Source organism: Palaemon carinicauda, chromosome 26, assembly GCF_036898095.1.
Source record: "Palaemon carinicauda isolate YSFRI2023 chromosome 26, ASM3689809v2, whole genome shotgun sequence".
In the NCBI taxonomy this organism is placed as follows: domain Eukaryota; kingdom Metazoa; phylum Arthropoda; class Malacostraca; order Decapoda; family Palaemonidae; genus Palaemon; species Palaemon carinicauda.
The window spans coordinates 77,259,177-77,274,390 of record NC_090750.1 but is presented as its reverse complement, the minus strand read 5'-3'; the positions used below and the strand labels follow the sequence as shown (position 1 = coordinate 77,274,390).

At 42.5% G+C, this 15,214-nt stretch overlaps 1 long non-coding RNA gene across 3 annotated transcripts in view; it reads right to left on the bottom strand.

Annotated features, from left to right (window-relative positions):
* Window positions 1-12,702, bottom strand: part of LOC137619607 (uncharacterized) — a 42,699-nt gene extending 29,997 nt beyond the window's left edge. For 2 of the 3 annotated variants that reach the window (XR_011039934.1, XR_011039935.1), the window contains exons 1-2: window positions 12,577-12,702; window positions 11,413-11,474 (exon numbers count right to left, since the gene is read on the bottom strand). This is a non-coding gene — a long non-coding RNA (uncharacterized lncRNA). Of the gene's footprint in view, window positions 1-11,412; window positions 11,504-12,576 lie in introns of those variants that run through there. The other variant, XR_011039936.1, reaches the window with a different exon arrangement.
* Window positions 12,703-15,214: the final 2,512 nt, after the last annotated feature.

The following is a 15,214-nucleotide window of genomic DNA, read 5'->3' as shown; positions in this document are numbered from 1 at the left end:
CTGTGCAAGACTGGGAGCATGGAGACCTGATGTAAGACTGGGAGCATGGAGCCCTGTGCAAGACTGGGAGCATGGAGACCTGAAGTAAGACTGGGAGCATGGAGCCCTGATGTAAGACTGGGAGCATGGAGCCCTGTGCAAGACTGGGAGCATGGAGACCTGATGTAAGACTGGGAGCATGGAGCCCTGTGCAAGACTGGGAGCATGGAGACCTGAAGTAAGACTGGGAGCATGGAGCCCTGTGCAAGACTGGGAGCATGGAGACCTGATGTAAGACTGGGAGCATGGAGACCTGTGCAAGTGTGGAAGCATGGAGCCCTGATGTAAGACTGGGAGCATGGAGCCCAGATGTAAGACTGGGAGCATGGAGACCTGATGTAAGACTGGGAGCATGGAGCCCTGATGTAAGACTGGGAGCATGGATACCTGATGTAAGACTAGGAGCATGGAGACCTGATGTAAGACTGGGAGCATGGAGCCCTGTGCAAGACTGGGAGCATGGAGACCTGATGTAAGACTGGGAGCATGGAGCCCTGTGCAAGACTGGGAGCATGGAGACCTGAAGTAAGACTGGGAGCATGGAGCCCTGATGTAAGACTGGGAGCATGGAGCCCTGTGCAAGACTGGGAGCATGGAGACCTGATGTAAGACTGGGAGCATGGAGACCTGAAGTAAGACTGGGAGCATGGAGCCCTGATGTAAGACTGGGAGCATGGAGCCCTGTGCAAGACTGGGAGCATGGAGACCTGATGTAAGACTGGGAGCATGGAGACCTGATGTAAGACTGGGAGCATGGAGCCCTGTGCAAGACTGGGAGCATGGAGACCTGATGTAAGACTGGGAGCATGGAGACCTGATGTAAGACTGGGAGCATGGAGCCCTGTGCAAGACTGGGAGCATGGAGACCTGATGTAAGACTGGGAGCATGGAGCCCTGTGCAAGACTGGGAGCATGGAGACCTGATGTAAGACTGGGAGCATGGAGCCCTGTGCAAGACTGGGAGCATGGAGACCTGAAGTAAGACTGGGAGCATGGAGCCCTGATGTAAGACTAGGAGCATGGAGCCCTGTGCAAGACTGGGAGCATGGAGACCTGATGTAAGACTGGGAGCATGGAGACCTGAAGTAAGACTGGGAGCATGGAGCCCTGATGTAAGACTGGGAGCATGGAGCCCTGTGCAAGACTGGGAGCATGGAGACCTGAAGTAAGACTGGGAGCATGGAGCCCTGTGCAAGACTGGGAGCATGGCGCCCTGTGCAAGACTGGGAGCATGGAGACCTGATGTAAGACTGGGAGCATGGAGCCCTGTGCAAGACTGGGAGCATGGAGCCCTGATGTAAGACTGGGAGCATGGAGCCCTGATGTAAGACTGGGAGCATGGAGCCCTGATGTACGACTGGGAGCATGGAGCCCTGATGTAAGACTGGGAGCATGGAGACCTGATGTAAGATTGGGAGCATGGAGACCTGATGTAAGACTGGGAGCATGGAGACCTGTGCAAGACTGGGAGCATGGAGCCCTGATGTAAGACTGGGAGCATGGAGCCCTGAAGTAAGACTGGGAGCATGGCGCCCTGTGCAAGACTGGGAGCATGGAGACCTGATGTAACCTGGGAGCATGGAGCCCTGTGCAAGACTGGGAGCATGGCGCCCTGTGCAAGACTGGGAGCATGGAGACCTGATGTAACCTGGGAGCATGGAGCCCTGTGCAAGACTGGGAGCATGGAGCCCTGATGTAAGACTGGGAGCATGGAGCCCTGATGTAAGACTGGGAGCATGGAGCCCTGATGTACGACTGGGAGCATGGAGCCCTGATGTAAGACTGGGAGTATGGAGACCTGATGTAAGATTGGGAGCATGGAGACCTGATGTAAGACTGGGAGCATGGAGACCTGTGCAAGACTGGGAGCATGGAGCCCTGATGTAAGACTGGGAGCATGGAGCCCTGAAGTAAGACTGGGAGCATGGAGACCTGATGTAAGACTGGGAGCATGGAGACCTGATGTAAGACTGGGAGCATGGAGACCTGATGTAAGACTGGGTCGAAGGACCCTTTGCATGTGGAGACCCAATTGAATATATAATTTAGACCAAGCCAAGCAATGGGCAGAGAAGGCCATTCAGCACTATATAAGGCAAATTAATCAATCATAACCATACACTCACACCATTTGGACGTGAAGACCAAGAATGTAGAAATCTACCACCTGCTGGTCATGCAAGTGATGGTCGTTCTCTTAGAGGATGGTCTCAAGAAGGTGGATGACAAAAAGCTCCCTGATATACCTTCTCACTGGTCTCGTCACTTGGGAGAGCGAGAACTATTGCAAGTCATTTCCTACACCTCTTGCAGATCTCTTCAGGGAAGCTTTCTTTTTAGTGTCACTAAAGTGTCTTGGGAATAGCCAGAGGTAGGAAAATGTGGAGGGTGGCACCCTACATTCCTACCAGCAGAGATCGTGCTTAGTTGCGCAACGGACCTAGTACTGGTAGAAAGAGCACGAGCCCCTGTACCTCATACCTTAACACCTTTCCGGGGAGGGTTGGGTCTTGGTAAAACATTGCTCCTCCCACTAAACCATGCAAAGGAATTGGTTAAACCCACGAGTCTCAGCCCTCTAGGTCATCCCGTGCATTGTAGACTTCCTCTTTAGGGAGGCAGGCTTGGCATTAGGCAAAAGAGGTGCTGGATCAGGTGAAGTGATGGGGAAATGCAAGTGCATCACACTTCACTGATGTCTAGGATTTCCAGGGTGGCAGCCTTCTCTTAGCATTACGAAAAGGAGGAGGCTCCTACACTGCACAGCAGCAGGGAAGGACTTGTTACTGGGAACCGCATTATGTCGCTCCTCTGTAGGCAGTACAGCCAAAGGGGAGGGCAGAGCATAGTTAGACTTACGGGTCCTAGCAGCAACTAACACCTCTAGAAGCTTCTCAGATGATGAGGCACTGTCGATACCCAAGAAAAGCCATAGCTTATCAAGGGCCAGGCCCTTGCAAGAGTAGTTGTTGTCAGCACAGAGGCCATGAGGTAACTCATGTTTTCTTCTAAGCATTCCTCCAAAGGAACTCTAAGGAGACACAGCAGGCTTCGAACCCAAAGATGGGAAGGAGGAACTAGTCTCTCTTTGTCATTAGTATGAGCATTGCCATGTCTAATGCTGATGAATCCCTCTTAGACTACTACTTCCTCTTCCTATGACTTGCATAAGGCAAGGCAATCTCAACACATTCTTCAAGAACTCCCCCCCCACAGAAGAGGATGCCATTCTCCACTCTCTTCACAAGAAGCCTACAAGGAGTCCTGCCCTTTGCAAAACCCACAAAATTGATGGGGATCCACTTCTGGCTTACTCATGTGCTGGCCACACTTATGGTTGGCTGGCAAGGACAAAACCGTTTGCTTACCACTGGAGTCGCCATCAAGAACAAATACAGTAGCACAAAAACTGGAAAGAGACAAAAGCATTAATACGCCTAAATCAAGGGCGCAGGGAAGCAAGTCAGTAAAGCATTGTGACAGGGAAGCAAGTCAGTAAAGTATTGTGACCGAAGTCAAAGTGGAGGTTGCTCCACCTGGCAGGTGGGCAGGGCCTACTCGCCTGCCAGGCAATTACATTTACCTGGTTAAAAGTTTAAACTGCCTTTCCAGCTTCAGCAAGTCATACAGTACTCCAATTAAAGTATGATGGTTTGCATTCGTTTAGGAACAAATAAACAAAGGGGACTTTACAAGCTCATCAGTGGACTGCCTTTAAACCTAAAATATACGAAGTAGAGGGATTGGAAAAAAAAAAATTCTCTCAGAATACAGTACTGAGGATGGACTCCATGCAGTTTTAAGTAGCACGCAAGGGTTTGGAATGTACACTACTGCTCTTGAAACAGGTTCCTTACGAATGGTTGCATAGAAACCTCCTCATTTACTCCAACCACAGACCTGAAAACCATAGCTAAAAAGGGGTACTCTGTATCATCCAGCTGTTCATTGATGCAATACCGTACAATCCAAATCTCTATTGTCTTGAATTAATTATGTGTATATTTATCCTGAAAGGGGAAGTTGTATCAGTTTTATAACACGGCATCCACTTCCGATACTTGAGCAGCCATAGCTGTTGAACAATCCACCTACATCTATGGCATAGAGGTGTTGCAAACACATACCTATATTTTGGTACAGCACATTTCTGCCAATCCCAAACTCAAATACACTGAAGTCACTTTGATTACATCAAGGACTTTTGGAGGAAGTGATGACAGGAAGTTAGATCGTTAGGAAAAATAAAGATTAAGTTTAAAATTTGTGCTTTGTTCCTACACGAATACAAACCTTTGTCCTTTAATGGGAGGTTCATCCTTATGTGGGAGGAAGTCCCTATTATCAAATTGGCTGGAAAAAATTCTGGGATTGCTGATCTCAGACCAGATAGTGCAGATAAAACATCCAAGAAACTTTGTGAACCAGTCGAAATTGCCGTCAGATTCACGGCCCAGGCAACCAAGGCGGTTGCAAAAGAAATTCTCCTTCTTAGACAATTAAGTCTGTTGAGTAAGGGATAAACAATTTGATGGGTCTGCTTGTACAAACATCCTCTCCATCGTAAGGAGAATGATGGAATGAACACTTATTCAACTGCAATAGAAAAGCTTCTATCTAGAGGTGAAGCTTTTGCATCTACTACTGTAAGTATAGGATTCAAACAGTTATAATCCAAAGGAGGGGAAGAAGAGAGGAATAGGGCCAGACGCTCAATCTCGACCTAGGATTATGTTGTAACTGCTATCTTAGACTTGGTACTTTTGGTCCCGTAAAGGCGCTAAGGTCGCTACACACTTACAGAGCAGCAATCACAGGTCAGGGTGAAAACATGTCAAAAGACCTGCGAGTGCATTCCCACAAATAACGCACAAGGAAGGTAATCTTACGCTTCCACAAGTGTCTTAAAACTTGAGCCACAGAGATTTTTCTTAAAGACACGAGTGGTCCCAACTCCTCCAACATCATGAGCACATGCCTTAACTTGTTCTGGTGCCTTGGTGACTTATACTCTACTAGAACTTACAAACAGGTTCTGTGATCTGGGTCTAGTAGCCTGGGTTCTTTTAAGTTGCTTCCTTTATGCCCTTACATGAAGCAAAACTATCTCGCCCAGATCATCAGTTACTTCACCAAGCGAAGACACTGTAAAGGATGAAAACCTGTAATCCAAGACAGACTGATTTTGAGTTTTTTCCAAGTAGTCCACAAAAAATAAAAAGACCTGCCTCCAGTGCTCATTATGCGAGAAAGAATATGAGTGTAGTTTGCCTGCCCACTTAATTGAAGCCAGAGATAGCAGAAAAAAGTGTTTCAGGGTAAGGTCCCTGTCTAAGCTTTCTTCAAAAAATGCAACACCTTGGTCACATCCTAAACTGGAGGTCAAATTTTGCAGGAAGGACAGGTGGCCTCTATACTCCTGATAAGTACAGATGATTCCCATGACTAGGAAATAACCACTCCTCAGTCTCAGTGCCTGGCTCAAGGCTGAACAACAACCTTTTGCTGCTCAGGCTGAGAAGCATCTTTCCTTTTGTGGGCAAGCTAACATCTACTACTAGTGGAATAGTGGGTCTGAGGAATTAATCCTTAAACAGCATCAACCGCAGAAGATGACCACTTTGCCTGATAGACATCAGTGAAGGATTTCCTGAGGGATGGTGACATGTCATGTGTTACTTTACGGGAAAAGCCTCTCTCTTGGAAGAGGGGCTGTATAACCTCCATCTATGAAGTAATATGGATTTCACAGAGTTGGGGAACCTCTGCAGGTGGTGGCCGAGAGCATGTTGTGCCACTGGGGAAGGTCCCTCAGAACCGTCACTAGTAAAAGCACAAGGTCTATGTACCATTCTGCTTGAAGACATTTTGGAGACACTAGAGTCAACAATAGGTTTTGGGATAAAACACATTATTTATCACCCTTTGGAGAAGGCAAAAGGGCAGAAAAGCATAGATGTTAAGGACATCCCATGAATGCTATAACGTGTCCTTGAGCACTGCTGCCAGTCTGGCACTGAGGAGTAGTTAACTGGCAGCTTTCCTTTGAGGCTTGTGGTGATTATGTCTAGTGTCAGGGAACCCCACAAAGTAAGGAACTTTGTTGCTGCTTGGGGACAAAGACAATTCTGACCCAACTACTTAACCCTTCTAACTCAACTTGCCCTCTACGATATTTCTATTGCTGGGAATAAAACAGGCTGAGAGGACTACAGTACTGTGTTGCGGACTGCCCATTCGTGAACCAACAACTATTTCACAGATCATGATACTTTGCCATCTTTCCTTTTGACATATGCCAATACGGTTGCATTGTCGTTCATCAATGCAACCTAGTGACTGACCAGAAGAGACTGGCAATGCTGAAGTGCTAGGTAAGCTGCCTTCACCTCTCGAACCGATATGAAGAAACTCGTCCTCGTGTGACCGTTGCCTTGATGCCAGATGGTCAACGTGATGCTGGCCCCTCCCCCCTCCCCCAGCTCTAAACTCTCTCTTTGACAATACTGTAAAAAGATCTGGAGGGGGATAAGAGAGACCACTGTACAGGTTCTTATCTAGCCATCAAAGTAGGTCATGTGGTGTTTTGCTCGATCGGTACTAGGTCCCAAGACAGTTTGTGACTAGTGTATTTTATGCATCATTGCAATGATCGTAGATGGAGACAACCATGAGGAACAAAATTTTCAAGTATATAATTCTTTGCACGAGAGAAAGTTTGATTTTTCTGTATTTGTCCATCCCCAGGTGACAAAATAACTCTGTCCTGTGGATGACAAAGTTGGGCCTGAGTTTGCCGGTAACAGACAGAAGTCTTAAATACCCGATTAGATGAATTCTATTTGCAAGAGCCATGCTGACACCAACATAAAACACTAGTGAATACATTGGACGCTGTAGACAGTCCGAAGCAGAGAACTTTTGAATTGTAAGACTTTGCCCCCAAGACAAAGTGTAGATACTTTCTGGAAGAAAGATTTATGGGGATTTGGAAGTGCAGGTATACACCTAGGAGATCAAGAGAGATCATAAAGCTGTTCTTCCTTATTGCATATCTCACCATGCTGGGCTTTTCCATCCTGAACCGAGTTTGATGGATGAACTAATGAAGGGCTGAGAGGTCTATTATAGGTCTCCAACCCAGAGGACTTCTTGACCCAAAAACAGACTATCGAAGAAGCCTGGAGATCCGTCCTGGATTTTTTCCAGAGGACCCTTAGCACCATAGTCTACACCTCTGAATGCAGAGTAAGATCTTTTTTTTTTTTCTCCCTGAGTAATACAATTACAACCTCCTCAGGATTGAAATGAGAGGGGAAAGCTGGTGAACGAGAATTGGTAACCAAAACTAACAATTTTCAGCGTCTAATGAGGTACTGTTCTCTGCCCTGTAAAATTGCCACCTCATCCCCTTCTCTACCAGTGCTGTTTTAATCCATGGCAGGTCCCTTCGGCTTTGAGCTTTTTTGGGGACCCTTGACATTTTCCAAGGCCTGCCACCCCTCCCCCCCGATTTTCCCGCTCATACACTTATTGTAAAATTTATTACAATAATATTACAAATAAAGTAAATAATCCAAATTTCTACATTTAACACTAATAGGGAGAAAAAATTGCATAGGCCCATGCTTTTGGTGGGTCCCTAGGCTTCAGCTTAGACTTAAGGATAATGCAGCACTGGTCCCTAGTGGTGGCCAAGAGGAGAAACAGTCTCCCGTAGAATGACCAATGGCCTCACCTACCTCTCCCTCAACGATTCTGGTTCCCAGCCTTCGCTGATGAAACAGGTAGCCAGAATCAGTTGGGCTCCAAGACATCAATGATGTAGCTCTGAGCTCTCTCTCATTCCACTATGGTATAGGAGCTGGTCCAGAAGTTTGTCTAGGAAGGAAAAATGACCTGGAACAGTTGTTCGAGGAGGAAGGTTATGGCCTCCTAAACAATATCGCTTGGCGGAAAGGTGAAACTTTATTAAAATTTTTCCACTTCAAAGCTGTTGGCTCTAACTGCTTCAAGAGAAACGGGGAAGGTCTTCAAGTGATAAATTTCTTTGGTTAAGTACCCCCCTATGATTGACTCACCTAGCAAATTTGGAGGCACCACATCTCTCTTCTTCAAAATCTAGTTGGCCCACTTGTTAGCAGTCTGGTGAACCAAATACTGAATAGTATTAAACTGATTTTGACCAACAGAGAGAGATCCCTGAACTGCCTCTTCTTTCTAGTGTTCAAGAGGTTTACACTCTAGGTTAAATATCCCACTGCACCCGACCATTGGTCTAACCAGGATGTCACCCAAAGGGTTGACATTACTCATTACTGTAGCTTTTATATTTGAAGCACCCAAGCTGTAAAAGTAATGTGCTGAGCTGCTAGTCTTTCAGGCAACATAGACCGGGACAGGGTAGCGACAGCAGGATCCAGAGGCAGGGAAGAGGGATCAGAGTCCAGCATTACACAACGCTTCTACCTCGAAATGGCTGGTGGCAGGATTTAAGAAAACTTTCCTCCTTTCAGAAGTATTTAATAGCTGAAACTTAGCTAGCTTGGACTAAGGGAGGTAAAGGCATAGCCTTGACCCCCGGGAAGCACAGCACAATCTGTCTATTATAGACTACTTACCTTTTATCTGGGAGATTCGCCAAGTCCATTTACTCTCCTGATCAAGACTGGGACTTGTAGAAATGATGACTGACTAAGCCTCCTTGTATTTCCCATACGAACCAACCCTTGAGGCAACCGTCCAAATGAATTAGGAGAGTCACTACCTTGAGAGAGTTCACACCTCTCTGGAGACATTATAATAATGTTTTCATTCTGTCTGGACTGAAGAGGGCCGAATTAAAAATTTGCATCTGTTCCTCCCCCCTTCAGGAAATTAAAGACCTCATGGGCAAAACTTTGCCCTGCGCTGCAGAGCTCTGTCTACTGGCAACTGGCAAACGCGGAGACAGGGAATCCTCATGTTCTCTCCTATGAGAGAAAGAGGAACCAGAGGATCTTTTGGCCACTGTCTTAAGAGTCTTTGCTCTTCCTCCACCTCTTCGTAGAACTCATAGGTTGTTAGACAATTGGGGAAGTCTGATTCAGGGGCGGAACATTAAGTGGCAGCTCGAGGTAAGACTCAATGTCAAAGTCATAATAAACTGAAGCATCATTACCCTTCGAGGGATTAAGCGCTAAGACTAGCCTTTCTCTGGATACCATACACTGTAATCCTAGGGAATTCCAAAGGTGCCAACTGGAGCAATATTTGAATTTTAGAAGACTCCTCTCGGGGGAGAGGCTAACCTGTTTCACTACGGAAAACAGGCAAGTCTCCCACCCTCGAGACCTGTCATCGAGTTAATTTGCCACCACTCTTCACAGTCTTATTTCCCAAAGAGACCAACATAGAAGGATCAGACGGCAGAGTACTGTACCAGGGATTGAAAGAAGAGGTCTAGTCGATTTCTTTGACCTAAACAACGAGTCTGCCTAAGAAGAATCATGCTTAGACTTTTCTTCCGCCTCCTGCCGTACATCTGCCATAGAAGGGTGAACACTCCCTACATTCCTCACAGGGTTAATCCAAGTGGCATACATGCCCATACACAAGAGGCACAAAGTATCAGGATCAACCACCCTGCTGCTCATATTAAGTACAGTATTTTCCCAACACTTATGTGCAGGTTCACATGTCCACCATCGGCGTTAGAAAGCAAACACTGAAAAAAAAAAAAGACTTTTAAAAACATGTTTGAAGCGACACTGATAGCACGTCAGTGTTAGTTGGTGGCTGAATCAAAGTGACTTCAATGTACTGGCAAGAGAGGGTAGGGCTTACCTGCCACCGACCAGTAATAACTAGCTATTGTACTTGCGAGTTCCCGCTGCGCGGGATGAAGATTTGTATTCATGTGGGAACAACTGGTTTTTTCAACTTCACTGAACTGATAGGATGTTCAACCTTCTTCGTATACTAAGAGGAAGTATATCGCCTCAAATTTACCCTAATTCAATAGCATTTTTGCTCGACATACTATACATATCCTAGGTAAATGTAATGATTAACATGTGGAAAGTAATCATTGAACACAAGATGTATTAGAGCTCTTGGTAATATTTCGGTAGAGTCCCACCCAGCCATTAACGCTTGCCAGTACTGACATATTGACAAAGGAGCTTGAAGTTTTTCTTTTTTAGCAAGTGAAGCAATTGCACAGTGGAATAAAAATCAGTATTTGTTTACAAGACCACGCTCTCCATTTACTCCCAATTTATGCAGTCCTGCAGCTCTCCTCTTTTTGTACAGTACTGTACTGTAATTAGAAGGTTCTTTAAATGCTGGGAAAGCAAAATATGACACGATATGTTGAGCAACCGGGGAGGAGGTTATAAAAAAAACTAGCTTTGTTTCCTCACTAAACAACCTAGAACTGACATCGTCAACATAGTCAACCTAACAGAAGCTTGTGTTGCCAGCGTACGTAAACAGAAGTTCATGATGACAACGTACATTTGATATATATTAAAAATATATACTAAATTAAAAATAGAGTAATAACTCTCAAGTTTCCATAAAATATACAATTAACAAATTGTGACACTTTTAAGAAATTACTCAATTTTAAATTTAGTAAATATTTTGAATATGCAGTATATTAAATGTACGCTGGCATCACGAGCTTCTGTGTATGTACACTGGCATCACAAGCTTCTGTGTATGTACACTGGCATCACAAACTTCCGTGTGGTGTATGTTAATGATGCTGGTTCCAGATTTAGTTTTTTTTATAACCCCCCCCCCCACCTCGCCCCTTGGTCATCATATCAACATTTTTTGCTTTCCCATCATTTGAAGAACCTCCAAATTACTGTACAAGAAGAGGAGAGCTCCAGGACTGCATAATTTGGGAGTAAATGGAGAGCGTGGTCTTGTGAACAAATACCCCAAAACAATTAGACTTCAGTAATAATTCCACAGTCTAATGGTTTTTGCTCTGCCATGCGGTCGCTTCGCTCGCGAAAAAAGAAAAACATCAAGCTCCCATGTACTGGCAAGTGGTAATAGCTTGGTGGGACTCTACCGAAATATTACCCAGATCTTTTCATTCTCTGGAAGTAAAAGTGCCAAATTGTTACTGTAAAAGTCTGCAATTACATTTTTAAAATTACCCTTACTGGAAACTTTCAGAAAATAGTCTAAGGTACAGATTTTGGATAAAAGAGGATTGGAGGATAGAGTTATTCAATGTCATAATGATCACAGATACAGTAGGCCTACTGACAACTCAGGCTGTAGACCAACCCATACCTAAACCCCACAAGGAAAAAGGGATAAAATAAAACTTAACTCTTATCCACTAATAACAGATCTGACTAAATGACTGACCTCGTTTAGCTATTTTTCCTTCTAATCTTTGATTCATGCCATTTCTTCTCGACATAGTAGAGCTGAAAATAAAGTAGGGTACTGTAGTTAAAACCTATTACTAATAGGCCACTCATTGGTGAAATAAACTTATGCAAAACATAACGTAAAGTAAAGACAAACTTTGTATGCATACGATTACAAATGAGATATATTTTCTCAAACAACTTTTGGAAAGATCATAAACTCACCTACAATTAATCCACGATAGACTCCAAAGACTGACTGGACTAGTCAATGGCGTCCGGTTAAATATTTTAACTTCCCATCAGTGTTGCCAGCTAAGGATATTTATCCCTAGATTTGAGGATTTTTGGTGTCTGATGGGGATATTCAGTACAAATTTCTATGAAGAATAAACAAAGATGAGTTAACCTTTATATTGTTGCAATTAGTTTGTTTGCACTTATATGAAGTATAGCGAGTAATTTTTATACTAGTAAAGCCAACATGAGCAGAAAAAAATATATTTGTGGAAATAGGGATTTTTGGGTTGTTTTGGGGATTTTTTATCCTGAGTTTTGGGGATTTTTAGACTAATCCGTCTGGTAACACTGCTTCCCATACACCACGGAGTGACGGAACATCCCTAAAGAAATTATACAATAATTAGCAACAACGAAAGCTAACAGATATGCGATAAAATACCTAACGGCGTGTTTCAAGGTTTGTTTTTCCTTATAAATAATAATGTTTAACTTATATGCAAATCTGAAATAGTTATTATTTTCTTTCTTTTTACCCTGGAGTTGCAACGAGAGAGAGAGAGAGAGAGAGAGAGAGAGAGAGAGAGAGAGAGAGAGAGAGAGAGAGATGGCCACAATTATACCTAACGTTGTCTTTCATGTTATGTTTTTCCATTTGAATAATAATGTTTAACTTAACATATGCAAATCTGAAAGTTATTATTTTCTTTCTTTTTACCCCGGAGTTGCAACGAGAGAGAGAGAGAGAGAGAGAGAGAGAGAGAGAGAGAGAGAGAGAGAGAGAGAGAGAGAGAGAGAGAGAGAATGGCCACAATTATACCTAACGTTGTCTTTCATGTTATGTTTTTCCATTTGAATAATCATGTTTAACTTAACACATGCAAATCTGAAACAGTAATCAAACACATTTTTTTCTTACCTTGGAGTTGCAACGTTCATCACGCAGAGTGAAGCATGACCTCAAGGATATAATGGACCATAAACCTTTCAGTTCATATCGCAAAGCACAACAGACCCAAATTTGATGGTATTTGCCTCAAGAAAGAACCTTAAAAAGAAAAAAAAAAAAAAACAAGCGAACTACTGACGTCCAATAGTTTAGCCAGCCAACAATTACTTGTTACTTGTTTTTGGGTTTAAATCCAACCCTCCACTGAAGTCGAGTGAACTACTTCTCGGGCGGGTCCATGTTAATCATCTAACGAAACATTTTTCATTATAACTTATACAATTCTTTGATTGTAGCATCTTCCAAATCATATGATCTCGTGAAAAGTAATGTCTTTAGTTTCTTCTTAAATTCAATTGCTCCCTTTAGGTCCTTCATTTCAGTTGGCAGTTTATTATAATGTCTAGGCGCACAGTAGCTAAAAGCCCTTTCACTAAATTTACTATTTGTTCTTGGTTCAGATAGCCTATGTTTGTCACTCATGTGTCTTATGTTAACATTTGTTTCTAGTTCTAGTTTATTCAGGCATTCTTTTAGATATTTTGGTTCAGTATCTTAAACGTTAGTACAAGAGAGTAATAATTTTAGCCATAGTGACCAATATGGTTGTGTTATTTCTTTACAATCACTTCATTATCATGCCACGATAATTTTTATTAAACATATCTTCCCCGTGCAAAACCCAACCCAAAATGGGTGAATTGACAGCAAATCTTTTAGTTTGCCCCAAAATCTGTAAAAAGTTAAATTATTAGAATCAAACTTGGCTGAACTGCATAATTCGTGAATGTAGTAATCGACTATAATGCCTCTTTGGGAGAATCAACGTAGGTATGGTTTTGTGATAAATATAAGTACTTCGATAAGCTATACATGAAATATTGCATTAAATAAATGGGGAAAATGGAAGGAAGCACTGATAGTTATGAAAATAAATGAAAAAGGTATTTCAGCCATCAAGTGTCCGGCAGGAACAACGAAAAACAGAGATTGAAGGAAAAGTACAAGGAACTATATATAGACCCAAATTATGGCAAAGTGACTAGAATTAGCATATATATATATATATATATATATATATATATATATATATATATATATATATATATATATATATATATATATATATATATATATATATATATATATATATATATAACAAAACCCCAAAAAATCTGGTGTATTAATAATTAACAAAAGAAAGAAGAAATTTAAACAAGCGAAGGTGTGCCACTAAGTAAAGTTAAGGAATATGAGTATCAGAGAGTGCTACCCTAAGAAAGCTAATAAAGAATTGAGTATAAGTAAAAAAAAAAAAAAAACGGGTGGCGTAGGCTTATATGACACAAGAAATACGAAAATATGGAGATATTAGACAACTAGGAAAATAGCATTGGAAGTGAGAAAGGAAATACATGAAAGAGTATTATTATTATTATTATTATTAAGTTACAACCATAGTTGGAAAAGCAGGATGCTATAAGCTCAGAAGCCCCAGCAGGGAAAATAGCCCAGTGAGGAAAGGAAACAAGGAAAAATAAAATAATTTAAGAACTAACAATATTGGAATAAATATTCCCTATATAAACTATAAATACTTTAACAAAAAAGGAGGCAGAGAAACCAGATAGAACAGTGTGCCCGAGTGTACCCTCAAGCAAGAGAACTCTAACCCAAGACAGTGAAAGACCATGGTACAGAGGCCATGTTACTACCCAAGACTAGCGAACAATGGTTTGATTTTGGAGTGTCCTCCTAGAAGAGCTGCTTACCATAGCTAAAGAGTCTCGTCTGCCCTTACCATGAGGAGAGTAACCACTGAACAATTACAGTTCAGTAGTTAACCACTTAGGTGAAGAAGAATTGTTTGGTAATCTTATGTTGTCAGGTGTATGAGGACAGAGGAGAATCTGTAAAGAATAGGCCAGACTATTCAGTGTATGTGTAGGTAAAGGGAAAGAACCGTGACCTGAGAGAAGGATACAATGTAGTACTGTATGGCCAGTCAAAGGACCCCATAACTCTCTAGCGGTAATATCTCAACGGGCGGCTGGTGCCCTGGCCAACCTAATACCAACATTTGCGAATGTGGACACCTGGAGTGAAATAAGAGATAAAGATATGAAAGATCTGGAAAACCTTCATTATAGGATAATAAAAAATATGTATGAACAACCAGCAAGTACTCCATATTGGTGCATCCTTGCAGAAACAAGAATATGGCCAGTGTCTTGCAGAATAGAATATAGAAGAGCATTGCTCTGCCATAACATCATAAACTCTGATGAAAAGAGACCAGTCACAGAGATAATTGAGGATCAGTTGGAGAATCCCTATGGAAACTGCTGGAGTAACAACATTGAAGAAATTTGTAAAACATCCTCATCCCCTCCTACGCCTATTGTTGACGCACAAAAAAAAAAAGAAAAAAAAAAAAACCTCCCATAGTCCAATCACTTGGTCCTTCCAACTGAAATTTGTAAGTATAAAATGAAAATAAGATGATGGGGGAAAAAAGACCCTGGAAAAATCCAAGAAAAAAATTATGAAAAAGATAGAGGAAACTATAACAAGGAAAAAAGAAAGGTATGAAAAAAAATGAGATTCA